At 43.9% G+C, this 21,854-nt stretch overlaps 1 protein-coding gene across 2 annotated transcripts in view; it reads left to right on the top strand.

Annotated features, from left to right (window-relative positions):
• The first annotated feature begins 14,586 nt into the window (after positions 1-14,586).
• The window catches only part of ZHX3 (zinc fingers and homeoboxes 3), a 52,285-nt gene continuing 45,017 nt past the window's right edge, over positions 14,587-21,854 (top strand). For both annotated transcript variants that reach the window (XM_035123000.2, XM_035122999.2), the window contains exon 1: positions 14,587-14,723. The gene's annotated coding sequence lies outside the window, so the exon portion shown is untranslated. The remainder of the gene's footprint in view (positions 14,724-21,854) is intronic.

Here is a 21,854-nt window from a genome sequence, read left to right as displayed (position 1 = left end):
AATGGATTTTGCTATGTGATTTCCAAGAGGCTTGAGATTTTGCAGAATGACAGAAGTTGGACTCACTTGACTGTGAATGTTTTTGTGGAAGGACTAATTCCGTGTGAGTGTTGCAAGCAAGGTTTAAAAGCTCAGGATTGTGTTCAGCTGGGCGACAGTGTGTGTCTCCTGTTGTGTTGCAAGGAAATAGTATGGACCTATGCTCTTGTAAAATGAAAGTGCTGAGAATGAGGGTTGCGTTTCGAGCACATGATACATTTAAAGCATATCTACCCCCTCCCCAAATCCTGGGAACAACTGTAGTTTATTAAGGGTGCTGGGAATTGTAGCTGTGTGATGGGAAAAGTATAATTCCCAGAATTCTTTTGGGGGGAATGTTTCTTTAAATGTATTTTGTGCATGCAGTTTGAAACAGAGAAATTAAGGAGGTGGAGCTTTTAAACCCATTTAGCACCATCTCAGAAAAAGCTCCATTAACAGAATTTCCACTAAGCATTAAGATAGTTCCATCTGTCTGTCAGTAAAACAGATTGCCTTGGAGGGCAATCTATTCTTCTTTTTTAAAATATGTTTTTAAACAGAAGCTGGATGGCCACCTATCAGGGATGCTGTAGTTTCAAGATTCCTGCAATGAGCAAGGGTTTGGACTACCAGATGGTTTTCAAGGGCCTCTCTAGACCGGTACTTTATTACAGGTATATTCTGCAACATGCTTCTTGCCCGGTAATAGTGGATTAATTATGTTTTTGTTTGTTCTGCAATGCTTCCCCACATTGTTGATGTCCGGAGGCGCTATAATGCAATAAAAGCAGGACAAAAATAAACAGCATATGCACTGATTGGAAATGAAACAATGGGATCAGCCCAAAAGTTTGGCAAGCAAATAGTGTCATTGCCTTCCATTAAGAGCTTGGGTTACTACAGCTTGGGCACAGGTTACTACAACAGCTAAGGCGACATTTTTTTCACCTTCACCGCATTAAGCAGTTTGTCCCTTACCTTTCCCGCCCCGACCTAGCCACAGTGATCCATGCGACGGTCACCTCCAGGCTTGACTACTGTAATTCACTCTACGTGGGGTTGCCCTTGAAGCTGTCCCAGAAACTCCAGCGTGTGCAGAATGCTGCAACGAGGCTCCTCACGGGGTCCCTGCCATGGGAGCATATTCACCCAGTGCTTTTCCAGCTGCACTGGCTCCCGATGGAGTACAGGGTCAGATTTAAAGTGCTGGTTTTGACCTTTAAAGCCCTTTACAGCCTAGGACCCTCGTACTTACAGGACCATCTCTCCCAGTATGCCCTGCAGAGGACCTTAAGGTCCATAAACAGTAACACCTTAGAGGTCCCGGGCCCGAAGGAAATCAGATTAGCCTCAACTAGAACCAGGGCCTCCTCAATACTGGCCCCGACCTGGTGTAACGCTCTGTCTCCTGAGACTAGGGCCCTGCGGGACCTGATTTCTTTCCGCAGGGCCTGTAAGACAGAGTTGTTCCACCTGGAATTTGGCATGGAGCCAACCTGATTCCCTCCCCCATTTTCCCTTTCTTTTTTCCTTTTATATGAGGCTGCATTTTTAATTTAATTTTGATGTATTTAGTCTTGTTGCTGAGTTGTATTTTAACCAGTTGTTTTATATTTGGTGTTAGCCGCTCTGAGCCCGGCTTTGGCTGGGGAGGGCGGGGTATAAATAAATAAATATTAAACAATATTGGAAGTGGGATCGCATGTGATCATACTAAGAGCATCATGAACGTGCAATAAAAAGGAGGTCATGGGAGTCCCCAAGATTCCTTCCCATTGTGTTATTCTATCACTTTCCTTCTAGTTTTCCCTATCTAGGCCTATTAGGAATAGATTAAAATCCACAGGCTTCAACTGGGATAGTTGTCCTCTTCCTGTTATTATGTAGTATATCAATTTTGCACTGCATGTACACTTTCTTCTTTTCCTACATTTATATAGCTGTTCTATAGCAGGAGTTCTCCTGGTGGCTCACAAAGCATTCATGATTTACCCCAACACTGAGCGAAAAAGAAATGCACAGCCATCTACCAACAGTGAACTAATCCTCCAAGTGTGGGAACCTTAAGTAAAGGTAAAGGGACTCCTGACCATTAGGTCCAGTCATGACCGACTCTGGGGTTGCGGCACTCATCTCGCATTATTGGCCAAAGGAGCCGGTGTACAGCTTCCAGGTCATATGGCCAGCATGACAAAGCCGCTTCTTGCGAACCAGAGCAGCACACGGAAATGCCGTTTACCTTCCCGCTGTAGCTATTTATCTACTTGCACTTTGACGTGCTTTCAAACTGCTAGGTAGGCAGCAGCTGGGACCAAGCAACGGGAGCTCACCCCATCACAGGGATTCGAACCGCCGACCTTCTGATCAGCAAGCCCTAGGCTCAGTTGTTTAACCCACAGCGCCACCTGGGTCCATATATATATATATATATATATATATATATATATATATATATATAATGGTGCATTCTGGGAAAGAGGATGGCTGTTGGCTGCTTAGAAGCTGAGCCTTCCACGCTGCAACATTTAGTTGCAGCTTGCAGCCGAGTTAAAAACAAGGCCACCACCTTGTTTGGGAAAAAGCAAGTATTTCATTTCACCACAAGATGGCAATGGTCTATCTCTACCAAGCGATATTGGGGCCTCAACTTTATTGGTTCTTCCCCTCAATTAGGTACATGCGTTCATTTTCGAAAGAAATCTGACACACACACAGAGGAATGCTAAGTATAGGAAGCTGGCAGAGATGCTTGCTTGCTTGCACCACTGTCTGGCTTAGATTTCTAGCTTTCATTTTAAGAAGACAGAAAGAAAGAGACCTTGTGGAACTGAACACATGAGGCAAAATGTGCAGACCCCATTGTGCCCAGTGGTTTTATGGAAAATGACCACACGCCTGCCTTTTAGTGTTTTTGCCCATGAGTGAAGTCTTTCTTATACTGTAAATGGTTGCTATTTAAGGCAGTGGTACTAACCATGAAGATTTCTAAAGTGTACATACTCGTTGCCCAAAGCAGGGACTTACTGGTTCACTTTGATTCTTTTATTTGGTCTTCCTTGGTGGAGAAGGGAAAGGAGACATTCAGACTTTTACAGCTCAGCCCTGCACATCAGGGATAGGTAATAATACTTTTCTGTCAAGGGCACATTCCTTCAAGGTAGAGATCGGGGAGAAATTTGGTTTCATTCACTTTTAGTATATGTGCTGCCGAAACAGACATGTATTTTGCAATATTTATATACTGCTTCATCAACAAAACCCTCTTTGTGATTTAGATTTTTAAAAAACCCACAAAATATTCATAAAAATACCAATAAAATCAAACGTAAAAAACAAATTGACCTAAAATAGAACCAAACTATAAACCAGCAGTTTAAAAAACAAGTGCACAATAAAATTATATGTTAGAAATGACTTGTCTGGGTAGGCCTGCCTATGCAAAAGGGTTTTCAACAGGCTCCAAAAGCAATACAATGAAGGAACGTGACAAATGTGCAAGGGGACTGGGTGGGTTGTGGCACTGGTGCCTACCTGAAAGGGGGCTGAGTCCCACCAGCTGAAAATGATGCTGATAGGTTTTGGTGGTGCAAGGTTTGGATTTCCTACTGCTGGTTTTTATTAGAAAAACAAATTAGCACCCCTACACTGCTGCTTTGCAGATTAGTAAAGTGGAAATCCTTCTGAAGTCTTTCTTCCTGTGTTTTTCCATATCTGCCCCCCTGCCCCACCCCGCCCCATCAAAACTTCCTCTTTATTAGTTGGGGGGCAGTATATATGCCATACCTGCCTCCCCCCTCCTTCCCCTGCAGAACCAATAATAGCTCTAGGCAGTGCTTCTTTTCTGGGGGGACGCAGGGGGTATGCATACCATTTTGTGACTCTAAGTTTGGCCTCATTAAGGGGCAGTATTTTAATATGAGTAGGAAAATGAGAGTACCCCTAAACATTTTTTTTAGAGAGAAAAAGCACTGGCTCTAGGGGAGAAGTGCACTTAAATTTGGAAAGGGCAAGAGATGAAACAGTTGAACATTCAATCCCCAACCCTTTTAAAAAAACCCTTTGTTTAATTGAAATGTTTTCAGTATGACAAACTGGTAAGTTTTCAGTATGAAAAGCCTGAGAGATACTAATCAGTCATCATCCGTGTCATGTCCTGTTTGGCTCAAACTGAGGGAAATTATGTTAGGAGGAGGAACAATTTTTTTTAGGAAACCAGAAGCAAGTAACAGCTGAAATTTCCAGTCTAATCTACATGCCTAGGCACACCTAGGAGTTCTCTTTAAATGAACCAGTTCTAAGACAATGATACTTTCAGTTCCTCTCCGTCTTCCAAATAGATCCTCTTCGCAGTCTAAAATCAGGCAGATTGATCAGAATAATAATAATAACTACTTTTTTATTATTTATACCCCGCCCATCTGGGTGGCTCCCAACAGAATATTAAAAACATGATAAAACACCAAACATTAAAAACTTCCCTAAACAGGGCTCCCTTCAGATGTCTTCTAAAAGTCAGGTAGTTGTTTATTTCCTTGACAACTGATGGGAGGGCGTTCCACAGGGCGGGCGCCACTACCGAGAAGTCCCTCTGCCTGGTTCCCTGTAACCTTACTTTTAGCAGCAGAGGAGTCTAGGCACTGGTGTGGGTGACAGGGTGGAGTGGAGGGAAAGGAGAGGAAGGGTGTAGCTGCTGCACTGGAAGTGGTTTCCTTCCCGGCGCTCTAACTCCAGCCCCAGCCACCCCTAAGAGGCTGAAGTTGTTCTCAGCTCCTTATTTTCACAAAAATTCAAAACTGATCTGTTTGAGTGTAGCCCCCAGTAAGGAACTAAAGCTTCTATGACCCCATCAGTGGTGTGTGGCCAGTGGACTAGGCTTGTCCCCTAAAGATTCCCCTGGTGCCTCCTTCCCAAAGCCTGGCTTAGGTAGGGAGGCGCAATGCTTCAATGGGTCCAAGAGGCCTCCCACCACCTTCACAAAGTCCACCTGGCTTTGGGAAGGAGGCAAGAGGGCTCCAACATCCTGTCAGAGCCCTGGGGTCTCCTTTGCAAAGCCCAGGAAGCTTCTACCCAGCTTAGGAAGGCTCGATGCTCAAGCACGCAACATTGGGAGGTTGTGACGTCACCCATGTGACAACGGCCCCTCGCCATCACCCTTGCAAGCTAGTGTCTCTGGCACTAACTGTTCCCCAGTGAAAAACTGGTCCCTTCACTCCCAAATAAATTTATGGCAAACCATGTGGCACATAGTGCATGTTATGATCCTAAATAAAGCAACAAAGTGATTTGGTCTGCAAAGGGCACACACTAATAATGTTGCATATCTTTCATTCCCCCTCCTCCAGCTTTTCCGGGAATTGCACAAATAGCCCACATGCAGGATTTCCCCATTCAATACAAGCTCGTGTGCACACACCTTCCAAGTGTCCTGGGAAAAAAATGGGACTTGCCATTTTTCACACGAGATCTCGATGACCCTTTCAGGGTGAGAGCGAAGTGCAGGTCATGTGACTTGCCCAAGAGTGCATCCCGAAAGATGTGGGTCCTGGTTTTGCATCAGAAAAAGTTGGACGGCATGCACTTCATGCTCAATTCTTTACAAAGTGGAACTTCCCATTCCAAAATAGGAAAACAACATACATTGCAACCTGTAGGGGAAAATGAAGCAGGAAGATCTGGAGAAATCATTGTTGGTCAGTTATTCAATTTTCCTGTTTTGTGCAAATCTTATTGTGCTTTCTAAAAAAAAAACAGAGGCCGAGATGGTTGGACAGTGTTCTCGAAGCTACAAACATGAGTTTGACCAAACTGCGGGAGGCAATGGAAGACAGGAGTGCCTGGCGTGCTCTGGTCCATGGGGTCACGAAGAGTCGGACACGACTAAACGACTAAACAACAACAACAAAAAACAAAAGCAACAACAACAAAACACACACACACCTGCAAGGCTTGTCAGAAATTGTCACCACCACTGCCAAGACTGTTGTTGTTGGGATGTAGGGTGTATGGAAAGGGGGAAAACAAAAATGAATGCTTGCTCTAACCCCAGGAAACAAACGAGAAAACCCACCCACTGTCTTGAGTGCCATGGCTTATAGTTGCATTTTTCAAAACCTATCCAATTATCCCTGGATCAAGGAAACTCACATTTACAGAGGGAAACCAGAGAGATAGGAACTCTTTAATGGGGGTGCCATGTGGACAATGCAAACCAGGAACACAATCAGCTTCCAATACAGGTGTGGGCAAATCCTACACAAACGTGTCTGAGTTGCAGCTGTTCTGTAATTACAACAGGATGAGACTAAACATTCTATGAAACAGTCTTCAATTTGAAAAAGGGAGACAGTTGTATTCTGTGTTACTAACACTCTCTATTTTCCAGACACTAGCTCAGCAGGAAAATCCACTTCAGAATAAAAAGAATTAAAGTGGAGAAGTGTCTGCCTAATGTAATGGCTAGGGATGGCTAATATATTCCCCCCCAGATATGACTGGATTCCAAATCCCAACAGCTCCAGCCAGAATGGTCAATGTTCAGGGATGATGAAAGTTGTAGTTCAATGACATCTAGACCACAGGTCTGCCAGCCCTTTACAAACTGGTGTGTGTGTGAGAGAGAGAAAGAGGGGGTGGGGAATAGAGGTATCATAAGCAAAACTATTGAATCTAATAGGCTGGGGTGACCCACATGCTTTAGAGTCAATGACAGTGTGGGCCAATGAGGGCAAAGTAGATGAAGAAAGAAAACTGCAGAGAGAACAGTGAGGTGTAGTCAATGCGATGTCCAGATGTCATGGACCTCCCATCATCCCGGACAATTGGCCATGCAACTAGGGCTGATGGGAGTTGCAGTCCAAAAACATATAGAGGACACCATGTTGGTTATCCCTGATCTAATTCAATATTGTCTATGCTGACTGGCAGCAGCCCTCCGTGGTTTCAGGCAGGGGTCTCTTCCAGCCCTACCTAAAGGTGCCAGGCGCTGAACCTGGAACCTTCTGCACACACGCAGATGTTCTCCCACTGAGGCCAGTGCCCTTCAAATGAACACAAAACCATTTGGCTCAGCTCTTAACTCCAGATTAATTTCCAGCACACACTTGGCAACCTATCTGGTTATACTGATGGCAGGCATTGCTAACATAGGCTAAACCTGGGCATTTCAGTTCCTCGGTATTGTAAGAGTATTAGTATTGGGGGAAACCAAGGCAACACCTCTCATGAACCTGTTGTCATTGCTGTTGCTATATCCATTCCAAAGTGGCCCACAAATGCTGCCTAGACAGATACGTGGAATATCAACAAGAAGACGGCAAGATATATACAGTAGAGAGAAGGTGTGAGTGTAGAGACTGTGGGTTTATCCACACTTCCTCTTCTCCTGCTGCTCCCCCCCCAGAGGGGGGGGACAAACCTCCCAGTACATTTCCAAGCACAATTCAAAGTGTTGGTGCTGACCTTTAAAGCCCTGGACCTTTAAAGGCCTTCTGGTGGGTCCCTCGCTGTGAGAAGCCAAGTTACAGGGAACCAGGCAGAGGGCCTTCTCGGTAGTGGCACCCGCCCTGTGGAATGCCCTCCCACCAGATGTCAAAGAGAAATACATCTGCCAGACTTTTAGAAGACATCTGAAGGCAGCCCTGTTTAGGGAAGCTTTTAATGTTTAACAGACCATTGTATTTAAGGTTTTGTTGGAAGCCACCCAGAGTGGCTGAGGAAACCCAGCCAGATGGACAGGGTATAAATAAATTGTTGTTGTTGTTGTTGTTGTTTAGTGCTCAATCTAAGCAAACGGCAATTTGAGTATACTCCAGACTGATGTTTGCTCCGATTCAGAGCTAAAGAGTGAGTTTTCCTAGGAAAAGGTGTGGGGCAAGGGCACAACCTCTCGGACCCGTGCCTAGATAGTGCAGGGCAAGCAGAAAACCTCTGACCCATGCTTCCTAGGCACGGGGCAAGTGGGCACGTGTATGAGCCCAACATGCTTCTTTAGCAGTCAGTCCAGGAATCCTGTTTTGGCAGACACATAGCAAGCAAAATTATACTTGGGGAGGTAGGGAGTGAGACATTATTCTGGGTTTGAACAAGTTATTGCTGTTGTTGCTTCCACATTGCATTGCTGTGGTCTAGAGTGAAAAGGAGACACAGCAGCCCTCCCTTAGCAACTAGCTCTGTGACACCTGCTCCTTCTCTCTGCTTTACCACACTGCTTCAGGTCAGAGGGAATCCCCACTGAGAGGAGGAGGGACATTTAAAGGGATTTCCCAGCCTGCCCACTCTTCTCTCAGGAAGAGTGATAAAGAGCCATTTAAAGACACACAGAGAGACAGAGGGATGAAGCCTGGCAAAGTGTGCTCTTTCTTCTCTCTCCCTCCTCTCAGATGGTTCCCTGAAAAGGGGTCTCTGGTTTTCCTCAGAAGATCAACAAAGAGGCTTTTCAAAAGAGGTGATTCAGCAAACAGTAACACAGGGATAAAAATAAAAATAAAGAATGACTGAAACTCTGTGTCAGTTTTCCTCAAGAATGTAAATTCCCATGCAGTGAAACAAAACCTCAGCCAAGCCTGGGTGGATTCAGGGCTTTCAGGGCTGACTGATTTCAAAATGCCATAATAATAATAATAATAATAATAATAATAATAATAATAATAATAATATATTTATACCCCACCCATCTGGCTGGGCTTCCCCTGCCACTCTGGGCGGCTTCCAACAAACATTAAAATACATCAAATATCACAGATTAAAAACTTCCCTAAACAAGGCTGCCTTTAAGTTATTTTCTAAATGTCAGGTAGTTGTTTATCTCTCTGACCTCTGATGGGAGGGTGTTCCACAGGGCGGGTGCCACTACCGAGAAGGCCCTCTGCCTGGTTCCCTGTAGCTTTGCTTCTTGCAGTGAGGGAACCACCAGAAGGCCCTCGGCGCTGGACCTCAGTGTCCGGGCAGAACGATGGGGGTGGAGATGCTCCTTCAGGTATACTGGACCAAGGCCGTTTCTGGATTGTGTGCTTTGGAAAACGTCAGGCATTTGTCCACACAGTTTTGTTGTGGGACTCAGAAAACAGGGCAAAGATCAGAAAATGTGCCAACTCAGTTTGCTTGGATGTATCAAATGTCATTTCTAGCGCTGGATAGAAAAATTGATTAGAACTCATTTAATTGATGAAAAGGATAGCAATTAAATAATAATTATTTGTAATACCAGCATGTTTATAAAAACTGTGAATGGCAAGCAAACATAGCCATACTCTACAAAGTATGTTTTTGGTTCAGAAATATTGCTTTTACCTATATGTAAATATAATTTTTAGCTTAGTCTATTAATTGACATATGAATAACAATTTAAAATGTATTTAAAAGCCTAGACATTTCACGTATCATAAAATCTACCAAACCTAATTACTCTCTCATATGCATTTCCACAGAAATGTCTTCAAAACCAACAGAGACTCTTGCGGCACCTTAAAGACTATAAAATCTATTAGGACATACATTTCTGCGAACTATAATAAGAAGCCATGAAATGCTAATCCTGAGTTACAGGTGCACACATGGTTGTGGCATGGTGGAATTATAAACAGTGCTGTCAGGGGGAAATTAAATGCAGAAGGTGCAGACTAAATATAAAGTCACTCAGGGCACATGAGCGATCTCAACCAGTGGGTCATGGGATTTAATGGATGAGTCCTGAAGTTTCTGGTTTCAAGGCCTTCACGAATCTAGTGTCTTCCAGTTGTTTCCAAACTACAACTCCCATGCTGGTTGGGGGGTTGATCAGAGTTGTAGTCCAAAACATCTGGGGGGCACTAGGGTGGTGGAGGCTTATTTAAATCAACACTTTTGTTTATATGTTCCTCCCATTCCGTGGGGTCTGATATTATCTGATGAGGTTCGGTGGATGGTTCTGCCACTGTTTGAGCTATGAGCCTTCTCACTGTTGGCTCTGTATCTTTGGAACTCCCGTAAAATGCTCACACCCCCAAGTTCAATGTCAACGTTTCAAATGACAGCGAAGACTATTCTGTTTGGAAAATAAGCCTTTCGCTTTCCTGAGCTAGTGCTGGAATTTTAATATTTATTATTGTGTTACCATAAAGTTCTGGGATTATGGCTAACCATGAAATTCAATCTGCTACAATTCTCCCTCAAAGAACATAGAATTGTAGAGTTGAAAGGTACCATGAGGATCATCTAGTCCAACCCCCTGCAATGCAGGAATCTTTCACCCAACGTGGGACTTGAACCCACGACCCTGAGATTTGACAGTCCCATGCTTTACCAACTGAGCTATCCCTCAGCTCAGTAGCTACTTGGCACCATATTATTCAGCCAAAAAGCTGAATTCCTGTAGACTTGGGGTTGTATCCAATGTTAGTTTACTTAGAGTAGACTCAGTAAAATGAATGGACTTCATTAATTCCAGTCAGTCTACTATGAGCCTAACTTAACTGGATACAACTCTTCCCTGAGAGATGGTTTAGCCATCTGCTGACCCTGAGTGTTGTGGTCTCATCTCCCACTGCAGTTAGTCACCCTGCAGTTGCTGCTGCCATCTAGGCCACAGGCTACTTCTTTCCTGCTGGTTTTCAAAATTATTGCAATTTTTGAAAAATAAAAAAAAGATTGTTGTTGCTTTATTACACATTTTTGTTATTACAGTATGTCATTGTTTTGAATTGTTTCATATGCAGTTTTTTGTGGTCATGCTTTTGTTGTAAATAGCTTTGAGTGCATATTAAAAGTGGCATAAAGTAAATAGTGATTATGACCTGTTTGGTTTTACGATTCTGTCGCATCATTTGCTTATTGCCCTTTGTTGTTGAAGCGTGTATTGACCTTTTTTAAAAAATAACTTTCCTTCCATAAGGTTCTTTGGAAGCTCTGCTGAGAAGTGGAGCAACAGAGGTCAAACATCCACACCATACATTTAATGCACATTGAAAGCACATGACTCCCCCCCAAGAACCCTGGGAACTGTAGTTTCTTAATGGGGCTGGGAATAGTAGCTCTGTGGGTTGCAAAACACAGTTCCCATGATTCTTTGGGGAAAGTCATGTGCTTTAAGTTTATGGTATAGAAGTTAAGTCTCAGTATTTATGTTATTAATTTTAAGTATGGTAGCATTGAATTGATATTTGACCCAACTCAAAAAGCTGCGTACAGACCATGAATTTAAAGTGCATCACTTCTCCCAAGGAATCGTGGGAGCTGTAGTTTGTTAATGGTGCTAGGAATTGTAGCTCTTTGAGGTTCCCAGGATTCTTTGGGGGAAATTATGTATGGTGTGCACACAGCCTAGGAATCTTTAAAGATATATAAAAGATACCCTTTATATACTGAAAGCCCCTGGCATCTCCAGCTAAAGGGATCAGGTTATGGGACAAATCTTGGAGAGATGCTGTCAGTCAAAGTAGACAATATCAGGTAAGCTGACCTTGTATAAGGTAACTTCCTTTGTTCCTCCAGCCTCCATGCAGGCACAGCCCCACCTGTTAGGTGTGGTGGCTACTGTTTGCACCATCATCTAAAGCAGATCTTCAGGGTGAGGCAGTTAAAGATTGTTGTCCTATTGAAATCAATAGGTGCCATTCCCGTGACTCAGGCGCAGGGTGAAGACTGTAGTCAGGTGCACAACAAATACATCATTAACTAAACAGGCTGTACTGGGAAGCAATCCTGAAATGAAAATTGCAGGAATGTAGGAAGTATATTGGCACATATTTTTATTTATAAAGTCACACCCGTAGGTATGAAGCAAGTTTATGTTCTTTTTGGCCTGAACTCTGCAGGAGAGACAGCTTGAAGTCTGATAAAATGTACTTTTAAATTAAAAATGGTGAATACATTGTTTGTAACAAAAGTAACTGGTTGTAAACTGATGTGTTACTTTCTGAACCTATTATTTTCCCCCACCCCAAGTGTTCTCAAGATAAACAGTGCCTATTTTGGTTATTTTAGTGTATGTGTTTTGTTTCATAGACATTGTATTTATTTCAATAATTATAATACTATGTTGTGGTCCTATTCTCACTTGACTGGAACTAAGCGCCATTACACACAGTGGGGTTTACTTCTGAGTAAACATGCATGGTTTTTGCCCTGCATTCATAGTTAATTCCTTCTTTTTGAACCTTGCCCCAATGAGAAAAGTTTGCATTTTTGAAGCCATTCTCTGGAATATAAATTAACTACAAAACTGTCCCCTGTATTGTCACATTGCTTGGTCTCATTACACAAACAGTTCCTGAAGGAAGAATTGCCTAAACTGCTGTCCTGTTGAAGTTACAGTAATAGAACTTACTTCTGAATAGACATACATAGCATTGCACTGCTTAGTAAACCACGGGCTCCTCTTCTCTGAAGGTTTTTGTTTTAATCATTTGACAAGTACTGTATCTGGCAAACATATGCCTTGAGACAGCACACAGCAGAAAACAAAACAAAACAAAAAACAGAGACCAACTATTTTGTGAACATTTATGACAAATTATAATAGTTTCAGAAAATGGCACAGTTGCTTACAACCAGCTACACTTATTACAAACAATCTAGCAATCTTTTTAAAAACAACAACAACACTACTACTTTTTACTAGGCTTCTCTAAATATAAGCTGTATCCAATTCTGGTCCTCTACAGAACTGTATGCACTCCATGTTTATACTGAGACCAGAGACTGCCCCCCAGTGCCCTATTTTCAATGGGTCTTTCCCCTGGTCTGTGGCTTATCCAAAGTGGTGATGGAAGGGGACATAACTTGGCCAACCATGGCCCAGGTGATATAAGCAGGCAATGGCACTTCCCCTTGCTTCTACCAGTTTATCCTAACTTACTCCCAGGTTAAATTTGATGTCAATTGAGTAGTTATATTTAAACAGCCTTGTTGGTGGCTGGGTTACATTGTCATACTGCAAGTCAACTAGGGGACAAGTAGTCGAGACCTGTATGCTATGCTAATCCCTGCACTCATCCACATGGCAGCACACTCCAAAACTGTCCTTTGACAAATCCCCCTTTTCTTGCTCCTATGTGTCATGTGCTGTGTGTTTTTTTTTTATTACCCTATAAAGGGGTCACCAACCCTTTTAGGGTTGTTGTCCTGTGTTCTGTTGCCTGAGGCAACAGCCTCAGGCTGCCTAATGGCAGAGCTGGCTCTGGGTCTATAAGGGGCTACACTTGGGCCTGGTTCGGAGGTTCCAACTGGTGCAAAACCCTGTGGCTACTATATGGCTTTAAAAGGATTTAGACAGTGGCCAGACGAGTAAGTTCTACCTCCACTGTTGGGAGCAACCCTAAAAGGGTTGAGAATAAAAGTTGTGTTGGGAATCACAACTGGGGAGAATTCTGCTGTGCTCTGGTCCTGCTGGCCCACAGCTTGGCCACTGTGAGGACGTAGTGAGGACTGGAGGAGTCCTAGTCTTGATCCAACAGGGCTCTTCAGATGTGCAGCATTGTGCCCCTTTTGCCATAGCTCGGCGCCTTGCAGGCAGGGGCAGATGACAGATCTGCTATGAAACCAATAAAGCTTAAGCGTCAGGACCTCTAATCCCATAGGTGCCCCATAAGCAACTCTAGTCCACATTGTTTAAAAACAGGCACCTCCAAACTGTGGCCCTCCAGATGTTTTGGCCTAGTTATATCCCATGATCCCTAGCTAACAGGACCAGTGGTCGGGGAAGATGGGAATTGTAGTCCAAAACATCTGGAGGGCCAAAGTTTGGGGGTGCCTGTTTAAAAACATTGGGTTTACTGGACCCAATTTGATTGGGTTTTTTGTTCTTGTATGTATTTCAACAACCCCAGGGTCAGCAGCACAGAGGTTGTAAAGGTGTGATCTGCCATGGAACAGCCCCATTGAAGAAGATAGCAGTGGTTACCCAGAGACCTCCTTGCTGGTCGGGGGGGGGCAGATAAGCCCCACCCCACATAATCGATCACATGACACGGAGCACGCACACCATTTGAATGGCAATGGCCATCAAATAATTGATGGGGGGCGAAGACCCCTGGAATCCCCGGGGAGTTGGCTCCTATGTTGCTGGTCTCGAAGGGGTCCTCGAAATGTGGGTTCCTCCGTTCCAAATTTCTGCTCTGCTGAGCTGCGGGCCACCAATCTTGCTTTCGTTTAATGAAAAGGAGGAAACGTGGACACAACTGCTGAATTTAAGGGGGAGGGGGACGGGAAAGGGGCGCAGAAAATGAGAAGCTGAGGGAGAGAACAAGAAGCAATCTGGCCGGCTGGGGGCGAGACGTCGCCCCAACTCGACTTTAGCCAGCACGGCGCATGCGTACGCCCTGGCCCAGACTCTGGTGACGTCAGCCCTCTCCTCCGGGCCCAGCTCCCTCCCCCTCCCCCCGCCCTCCTCGCGGCCACTCCAGATTACAGTGTTGCCAATCGGCGCTGTTTGCTGCGCCCGCCCGCGCCGCGCTCCTCACTCCGCCCCCCGCGCTCCTTCCCACTTCCCAGCATTGCGAGCCCGCTGAGTCCGCTCCCCCACCCCCCGAGCCTTACGTTGGTTCCGCGGCGTCGGTTCGGCAGCCACCCCCCCACGCGCCGTCCCTCCTCCTCCTCCTCCTCCCTCGCACAGGACGGAGCCGCCGTCGGGGCCTCGGCAGCTGGGCAGCAGGACGCGCCTCCTCTTCCTCCTCCCGCGTCGCTCGGGAGTCGGGACCCGGAGCCGGCGAAGCCGCGACGGCAGGAGGTGAGTCCCGACCGGCGGCGTCCCTTCGGGGGCTCTAACTCAGTCAGCCTCCCCCCTCCCACGTCGGAGGTGCTGCCCATGGCTGGTGCAACCTGGAGGCTCGTACCCCCCTAAAAAACCCCAAATTTCCTTCCCTCTCTCGGTCAGTGTCCCCCACACGCCCCTTACTTCTCGCAGACCCTTCCCACTAGGCTGCCTCCCCGTCCGTCATGTCCCCTTCTCTCCCCTGGGACAAGCATAGGACCCCTCCAAAGTCCTCCCCACCCCACCTTATACCACCTCGGTGCCCTTTCCCCCAGACCCTTTTCTCCCCCAGGACCACCAACCTGGGCTCCCAGGCTGTCATTGCTACTCCCACCCTGCGCTTCTGGACAAGGTTCTTCTCCCTCTCTCATCAACACACCCCAGGATCCGTGTCCCTTTGTCTTCCCAGAACCACGGCTTCTCCCCCCACCCCTGTCACAGGATTCTCACTCCCCACACACCCCGGACGGGGTTGCCACCCTATCACTCCATGCTTTGAGCCTGCTGTCGTTGATCTTTGGCTCTCCTGACTCTCTTATTTACCCAATCCATACCTACACGTCACGTTCTTGTCATCCATTCACACACACGCACACACACACACACACACACACACACACACACACACACACACACACACACCTGGCCCTGGGACTTTTTAGTAACTTGTCTAATCCATCTTTCAGTTTCCCACTCCTCCATCTCAGCCGGGAAGCTGCCTCTCAACTCCATTCCTTAAATAGCTTTGCTTTTGACAGCCTGTCCCTTGCCTTAAGGAGAATGACATGAATTAGAGAGAGAGAGAGAGAGGCATGCTACCTTTGCTAAACTTTTCTAGGTTTCTGACTTCTATGCCCCTTCAGAAAGTTTTTTAAAAATTTCCTCCATTGGTTTGTTTACTTTTCTTTCCAATCACTGCAAGGGCTACATTTATGGTGACTGGTTTCTTCCAGTGCAATCAATTTAACTACGTCTACTTAGAAGTAAGTCCTATTGAATTCAATGGGGCTTACTCCCAGGTAAGTGAGGTTAGGGTTGATCATCGTTTCTCAGTCCCACCAGGATGTTCACTCCTACTCTAAAGTCTTGCTGGATAGCTCATTTTCTTTTGATTACCGGTATCTGGCTACTGGCTACCCAGCGATAATAACACTGACTAACCTTACAGCAGGGGTGGGGGACCTAGGATGTTTTTAGATTGCAACTCCCATCAACCCCAGCTGGCATGGCCACTTATCAGGAATTGTGGGAATTGTAGTTGAACAACATTTAGAGGGCCACAGATTCCCCATACCTGCTTTACGGGATTTTAAAGGATTTCATCTAGATAATGCTTATGAAGCACTTTGAACAGTTCCATGAGACACTTGAAAGCACTATACAAATGTTGTTATTGATAATATTTCCTCCCCTTGTTGGGTTCTGTCACTGATCCTAGTTCTCATTGCCTTCATATTTTCCCACTGACTTCTTTACTTCTTGCACTGTGTTATTTTGCTAGGAAGGAAAGGAAAGCCTTGAGAATTATTTTTTTTACCTGAGATTGCCATCCCTAGCTATGTTACTCTCCCCGTGTGGGGGGGGGGCAGGGGGGGACTGTGACAGAATGCTGTAGCACCTTGAAGACTACAAATTTAATGTGGCCTACGCTTTTGTGGCCTGGAATCTACTTACTGTAGATGCCTGGAGTATTGTTCCCATTTGACAAGGGTGTTTTGCATTTATCAGTGTTTATATAGCCACATGCACAAAAAAGCATAGGGAAAAATATATAAATTGAGGTCAAATGACCAAGAAATACTAAAAAGTATGGTCTGTGATGATTATATATACTGTAGTATATATATACACACACACACAAACAAACACACAGTGGACATTGTATATTTCCTGGTTTTATTGTACTGATTTTTATGAAGATTATTGTAAACCGCTTTTGAATTACTAATGAAGGGTAATCTACATTTTTTTAAAAAAAAATACGTTTATATGTTTGTTTGTGTATATATGCACACATGTATGCATACACATATAAAATAATCAAGCATCATCTTTATTTGATGAAGTGGACTCTATTCTATTAAAGTGATTCCACAATAAATCTGTAAGTGTTGAAGGTGTCAAAAGATTTTATTTGCTGTTTATAACAATAGGCATCTCTTAAGGTCAAAAAGCTGTTTATCCGGGAATTTGCAGTAGTAAGAAGGTGTTTTGAAAATAGGAAAACATGCAGAAAAGTATTTTTGCAATTTAAAGATTCACTGTGTATTGGCATGGCTGTGTTGACACTTTTTAAAAACAACTACTCTATTCAGAAGTTGCCTACATTACGTACAGTTAAAATATACTGTGTAAATTACCTTGTAAGACATCAGTTTAGTACCAAGTTTCCGTTTTTTTGTGGGTGCCTTCCCCCTTCCACCCCAGCACTACACACCCTCTCCCAAATATTGATGAGGACTAGAAATGTTGATTTTAATCATGGAAACTAAGATTTCCATAGTGTGTCAGAATTTGGTATTTGTTTATTGAGGTGCAGCCTGGAGGTGATACTCATATACAGTGGGCTGCAGTTGAGAGCAGTTGGTATATGTGTCACAACAGCATCGAGTTGCATTGTGCATTGCAATTTTGCTTGACCCTGATGTTGTGTTCATGCCAGCTTGTGGCAAACAGTATATTTACCTGTGTCATTTCTCATTTATAATCCTGCACCTCTGTAATGAGCGGCTGCCAGCGCAGTCTGTTTTTGCAATGTGCTGCTATCTTCAAACCGGACACAGCATGGCAACTGTATTTGGTTTATTAAAATAAACCACTGGCATTTTCTCTGGAGCCTTTCTCCCTTTTTGAAAACAACACCACGTTAAGTACTTAGCTTGACATTGTTGCATAAACATAAAAGGTTTGTTTTCTTTCAATTGGCTGTAGCAGCTGCCTAAAAAAGTTCATGACACACTTGGTCTTTGCTGCTTAGAAATTCAAAGAAAATGATTTTTTGATGGTGTGGTCAGAGCTAGCCAAGAACTTCTTAATTTTTGTTTTATTTAAAGCTTCTTTTCCCAATTCCTTATCTTTAGCCACACAAAAAAAGACTCCTAGAATGGCTTGCAAATCACTACCACCCCAAATTAAAAAATCACAGCCCCTTTTGTAATGACACCAAAAGAAAAAATGATTGGGAGGGAGGAGGAAATAAGCAAACAAGAAAACTCAGGTTCTAGTTATTGACTACAAGTTATCCTGACGACCAGCTGGAATGGAAAAGTTCAAGTAGAGGAGACACTAAAAGTTCTTGGGCTCTGAGCAGCGCCAGTCAAAACTTAGCATAGCCACTCTTCCTTCTGTGTGTGCTATGGTTTTAGCACAAAATAACATTTTTTTGAAGTGTAATTTTGTACAGAGTGAGTTCAGTTGCCTGTGGAAAATTTACGGACCAGTGGCAGTATGCTTAAGCCTTCCCTCTTGAAGCGTGCTTCCACTCAAAATCTGCCCCAGCTTCTTTTTTCCCTTTGTGGAAGTGTATGGGAACTGGTATATGGTTCGCTGAAGGGGTAAAAGCAGGTGGAAGCAATTTTTAGGGAGAGAGGGAACAATGGGCAGGGACAGACTTAAGCTCCCACAGGCCCTTCCACTGTTCCCAATTGTTGCTGCTTTTTCTTTTCTTTTTTTTAAGGCAGAGCAAATTTACGCACAATTGCATATAAATGAGTAGACTGGTTGCATCCGTCTGGATTCCTCATCTGTATATTAGGAATAATAGTTACTTGCCTTTTTTGAATTATTGTGATGAAGGGTAAGATATTTTTTATATATATACAAAACACATTACAGGTTTTGTATAAATAACAGGAAGCAGCAGTGATAAAAAGCAACAGAAGCAACTGCTGTGAAATGCAGGACAGGATCACACTTCAAAATGACCTTAACAGATTAGACAACTGGGCCAAAGCAAACAAGATGAATTTTAACAAGGAGAAATGTAAAGTACTACACTTGGGCAAAAAAATGAAAGGCACAAATACAGGATGGGTGACACCTGGCTTGAGAGCAGTACATGTGAAAAGGACCTAGGAGTCTTGGTAGACCACAGACTTGACATGAGTCAGCAGTGTGATGCAGCAGCTAAAAAAGCCAATGCAATTCTGGGCTGCATCAATAGGAGTATAGCATCTAGATCTAGGGAAGTAATAGTACCACTGTATTCTGCTCTGGTCAGACCTCACCTGGAGTACTGTGTCCAGTTCTGGGCACCACAGTTCAAGAAGGATACTGACAAGCTGGAACGTGTCCAGAAGAGGGCAACCAAAATGGTCAAAGGCCTGGAAACGATGCCTTATGAGGAACGGCTTAGGGAGCTGGGTATGTTTAGCCTGGAGAAGAGAAGGTGAAGGGGTGATATGATAGCCATGTTCAAATATATGAAAGGATGTCATATGGAGGAGGGAGAAAGATTGTTTTCTGCTGCTCCAGAGAAGCGGACACGGAGCAATGGATTCAAACTACAGTACAAGAAAGAAGATTCCACCTAAACATTAGGAAGAACTTCCTGACAGTAAGAGCTGTTTGGCAGTGGAATTTGCTGCCAAGGAGTGTGGTGGAGTCTCCTTCTTTGGAGGTCTTTAAGCAGAGGCTTGACAGGCATATGTCAAGAATGCTTTGATGGTATTTCCTGCTTGGCAGGGGGTTGGACTGGATGGCCCTTGTGGTCTCTTCCAACTCTATGATTCTATGATTTGAAGATGATCACTTGAAGAATTTGCAGCAAATTTTGGAAGCAACACACATATCTTCCCATCCTAACCTAAGACCTAGGTTTTTCTGCTTCTCCTGATACCGGGAACCAAAACTAATATGTCACTGATAGGAGTAGTGTTGTAATCAGCCCTTCTGCAAGACTTGCGTTACCAGGCAAGACCTCGCTGGACTCAGGGACCTCTTATTTGCACTTAGCTAGCTGCAGAGGATGTTGGGAACTGGAAATGTTTGAGTGGGATGCCAATCCCAGATGGAAAGAGCGTGTGCTGGGGTCTTGCGTCACTTTCACTTGGATGGTTAACATTTCTGGGAAATGACTGGTCTGGCATGATTATGTTTTAAAAACTCTCCTGCTGGGTTTTTTTTTAAAAAAAAAGAAAAAGAAAGGAAGAGATTCTGAAATCTAATGCTTTATGTACTCCCACAACATTTCTCCTTCCTCCATCAAATCTTTACTTTTTAACCTTTCCTCAATCCCACCCCTCAAGATTTCTAATCGCAGGAGTTGGGAACAAACACAGTGTAACCATTTACTATTTTGGGCAATATTTTCTCCCATCTGCAATTTTAATTTAGATTTTAGTTTACTCCATGTTCTTTCCATGTAAGCACTTGTATCCCAAACTTGGGATCATTGTGTCCTAAGAAACTTTGCTGGCTAATTCTCCATGGATAGGGAAGAGCCAATAGTTTTCTCATGAACTGGAACTACTTATGGCGAATGAATTTGATTTTTTTCCCCTGTAAGAGCATGAAGGATTACAAAAGAGCGACAAAATCAAGTGGAGCAGAGAACCTGTGAGGAGCGGAAGGAAATAAGCTGTAAGGAGAATTGTGTTTATAGCAGCAGAGAGGCATTGCTTAATTGTTGCTCTGTTAATTAAGTTGGCTGTGTGTTGAAGTGTTGCAATTCTAGTCCAGATCCGATGATGATAATTTTTAAAAATTCCTATTCCCTGTTCCCTGACCATCAATTTTACAGTGCAATCGTATGCACGCTTACTCAGGAATAAATCCCACTATAGCCAACAGAGCTCAGCAGGACTGCAGCATGAATGTGCAAAGTGCTTTAGGAAAATTTCTTTCATAGCTGAATGTATGAACATTCCCATTGATACGTTTACAAATCTGTATACATCTCTGCAGGATATTGCTTCAGTTTGTTTGTCATAGACTCCAGTCGAAGTAAACAAAAATGTATAGTATGTAAAAGCTGCCTTATGTGGTTAGACTCAGGGCTTTTTTTCCGGAGGGGGGGGCCCTCACAGGAACTTAATTCCGGCACCTTTCATTCTAAGAGAACGAGGGAGGTGTTTATGGTGAGGTCCGGCACTTCTTTTTCTAGAAAAAAAGCACTGGGTCAGACCATATCTAGCCCAGCTTCGTCAGCTTAGACCAGGCATCCCCAAACTTCCGCCCTCCAGATGTTTTGGACTACAATTCCCATCATCCCTGACCACTGGTCCTGTTAGCTAGGGATCATGGGAGTTGTAGGCCAAAACATCTGGAGGGCCACAGTTTGGGGATGCCTAGCTTAGACTGACAGTGGCTTCCCTCACTGGGAATGCATGGAATTGAACATGGGACTTTGTGGTTGCAAATGCATAGCAGTGGCTCTACAAACTCTACTAGTCACAAAGGCTGGATCTATTCATTTATACTTTTATCTCTCACATTTTCTTCAAGAAGCTAAAAGTGAATTATTTGGTTGTCCCCCCCCCTACATTTATCCTGCACAACAACCCTGAAAGGTAGGTTAGACTGTGAAAGAGTGAATGGCTCAAGATCACACAGTGAGCTTCATGGCTGAGTGAGGATTTGAACCCTAGAATGGTATTCAACTAAGGGCAGTTCCACACCATACATTTAGCTGCCCGCTTTTCAAACCGGGAAGGGCGGGGTATAAATTATTATTATTATTATTATTATTATTATTATTATTATTATTATTATTATTATTATTACATGTCCAGTGCACATTTAAAACACAGAAATCCTGGGAATTCTAGTTTCCCCCCCCACAGAGCTATAATTCCCAGTGCTCTTAACAGGCTACAGTCTCCAGGATTCTTTGAGGAAAGTCATTCACTTTAAATGTATACTGCATGCACTTTAAATGTATGGTGTGGCTCTGCCTTTTATTTTACTCAAGAGTAGACCCAATGAAATTAATGAAGATGACTAACATAGATCCACTAATTTTGAAACTCAGCTGAATACCACTCCTGGCCTCCCAAGTCTTAGTTACTCTAGTCACTAGCCAATGCTAGTTTTATATGCTGTCTCCAGAATAAGAGGTATTATAAAGAACAGGAAGAGGAGGGAGGAGCGGCAGCAACAAGTTAGACA

This window comes from Zootoca vivipara, chromosome 7 (assembly GCF_963506605.1).
Source record: "Zootoca vivipara chromosome 7, rZooViv1.1, whole genome shotgun sequence".
Lineage (NCBI taxonomy): Eukaryota > Metazoa > Chordata > Lepidosauria > Squamata > Lacertidae > Zootoca > Zootoca vivipara.
Note: the sequence above shows the minus strand (reverse complement) of the source record. Positions and strands in the feature narration are given on the sequence as shown.